Genomic DNA, 2942 nt, shown 5'->3' on the forward strand with positions numbered 1-2942 from the left:
CCTCAGAAGTGATGTCACACCAGGGCTTTTTAAAAAGTGAAAATTGGGAGGAACCCACCTCCTCCCCCCAGCAGCTCACCACCCACTTGCTCTGCTGCCTCCCCCCAGTCAGTGGCATAACTAAGGCATATATTTGCTACCTGAGGTCGAAGATTTTGTAGCCCCCCCCCCCAAAGACAAAATCAAATTTAATTAAAGTTATTGGTTCCATGCTGTATCATAATAACATCTCATTGGCACTCAGAACAATCAGTCTCATAGGTCAGTTTGGAGTTAAGCAAATCTACTTTTTGTTCCAGAAGGCAGTTTTCATTTTCTTGTTAATTAGCCATAACTTTTGATAGAATATGGATATTCCAGTGCGGTTTGTTGCATTGCATTCTGAATTAAATTACCTTCCCAATGATATATAAAATGATGGTATTATTGATACATACCAAGATTTTCACAATTTTGGTCACTAGAGTCAAGCTCAGCTTCTTGCCCCCCCTAAAGCTTGATGCCTGGTGCAACTACTACCCCCTTAGCTATGCCACTGATAGCAATTTGATATTTAGAAAGATTTTTGTTCCAGAAAGGCATATTGGGCTTATGGCGAGTGTTCCTTTTCTGTGGTAGCAAAGTAGACAGCTTGACTTGAGTATCTCCTTCGTCATTGGAAGCAGGATTGAGGAGACATTCTGCTGCTTCTGATGAAAAGACAAGCAGCAGCTAGAAAATCCATTCAAACAAAAACTGCTATTGCTAACCAGATAAAATGTGCAAAGCAAATTTTATTGTGCAATACCCAATCTAAAAAATAAGGGCCTTCCTTTGGACTTTAGAATGTGTATGTATTCTGACAAGAGTCCAAGTTTTTCTTATAGAAATTGTCAGACCAAATCAAGGTGGGGTAAAATACCAGAAATGTTTTTTTTTTTTTTGAGGTGGCTATTGAGAAATACACAAGAATAGTATGTCCCATTGTTGGTGGGCCTGTTTGGGGTTAGGTATTGCATAATGCTGTGAAGGACCTGCATGTCTTGTCTGACAGACTAGAGCCATAGCTGTTGAATAAGCAAAGAAGAGTTGACCTAGAGATCCACCTATCACCTTTTACAAAGCTTCTTCACAAGTGGCTGTTGATTCTCTCTGGTATAGGTTGCTGTTGCACCTGTCTAGAACAGTGGTTCTCATACATTTAGCAGAGCCAAAGGGGGAGGGGGGAACATTCCTGGATTGCAGCAGACACAAACATTCTCCCAGCAGAAGTAAACACAATAGGGATTGCAGAGCCAATGGAGGTGAGTAGTTCACACACAGCAGTGGTAAAAGAAAAACACAATCAGCACCCAGATCTTTCTTCAACTGTGCAACCCTGAGTTCTTTAGATAGAATCCTCGCTTGGCTCTTCCTTCAAATACCACTGGCACCACAGTGGCTGCAGCCCCCACCCACACCTGCTGTGAGGAGCAGCCCATCACAACCATGTGCATCACACAGAGGGAGTAGCAAGCATAATTTTCCTCTTCCCCTCCCCCAAGTGAGCAGCTGCAGAAGAGGTAGTGGCAGCCTTTTGTCAGCCACAAGTACCAGTAGTCCACAAGCTACTGGTTGCCTGCCCTTGCTGTAGGTGATTGCAACCTGTCTCTAAAGGGGCAGCTTTTCAAAGATGGTGGTAAGATCAGGGGTGTCAAACTCATTTCATACAGAGGGTCAAAGTCAGCATTCAGGGCTCCAGCAGTGATGTCATTAAGCAGAAAGTGACATCATTAAGCAGCTAATGGGCAGAAATTAGACCCTGTTCTCATATAGAAACTCATTAACTGAAAATGACATAAATACACAAATCTTGATCATATTTCAAGATTTGGGAAGCCCAATTTTCATGTGGGCTGCCATTTCAGCTGTAACACCTCAGCAGCTGAGAGCCTGAGGGCCGAATAAAAAGCTTCCAGGGGCCACATCCAGCCCCTGGGCCTTATGTTTGACACCCCTGGATAAGATCATGGTAGCCCTGAGGTCAGTCCCAGAACATGGGACAGTGATAACATGTTTTTTTTCAGGGACTTGGGAAGCATTGCTATAAATTTCCATTAACACATGGAAGGGCTAGAACCATGCAGTCTGCACCATCTTAGAAAAGCTGCTCAGGTGGGTTTCAGGTTCCAGTATTAGAACAGTAATATGAAATTAGAAAGTACTGTTCACCTTCTTTGACTATCCCAAGCCTAGCTACTGGAACCACTCTACAGCTGTTGCTATAATGGTCGCTGTAGCAATAGGCTCAAGGTGAGTGCTATCAACAGCCTCACTGTTTAAGAATCATTGCCAGCTGGCCAGTGGGGCAAATCAAATCACCCATATGACATGGATGTAATGTAAATTTGTGATTTTTCTTTAATAGTTTTACAAAAGTGTAGCAAAGTGATAGTAGGTAGTTAGTATATAAGATACAGATTACTAAAAGGAGGTATTTTGCATACTTGAATAATTCTGACAAGTAATTTCTGTGGAAGCAGACTGTCATTCCCAATGAGATTGCATCTGCTAAAATTTCCTATTCAACAGTTAGGACCGCTGAAAGATTATATACAACAAGTAACACATGTTCAAATCTAGACTACAGCACTTGCTGAGTAAAACTCCTGTTTGTGAAAAAAACTCAGGGAACATCATACAACTGCTGCTTTCTCCCCTCCACCTTGAGCTATGTGTTTTCTGCTCTCTCACAAGTTTTGCAAGGCACTAGGGCTGAAAATTAAAACATAAAAAGCTTAGGGATTCTTTCCACTGTTGCTGGTGAACTGTACTAAGGATAAGTACAGTTAGCATCCATCTTTACTTGCTCAGTAAATACACATGATATACAGGTTACAAAAACACAGGTATAAAAATAGAACTCTTACAGGGAAGCTATAAGCCCATCTACAGAAGTTCATTGTTCAAAGAATTTCTAAATA

This window comes from Tiliqua scincoides, chromosome 4 (assembly GCF_035046505.1).
Source record: "Tiliqua scincoides isolate rTilSci1 chromosome 4, rTilSci1.hap2, whole genome shotgun sequence".
Classification (NCBI taxonomy): domain Eukaryota; kingdom Metazoa; phylum Chordata; class Lepidosauria; order Squamata; family Scincidae; genus Tiliqua; species Tiliqua scincoides.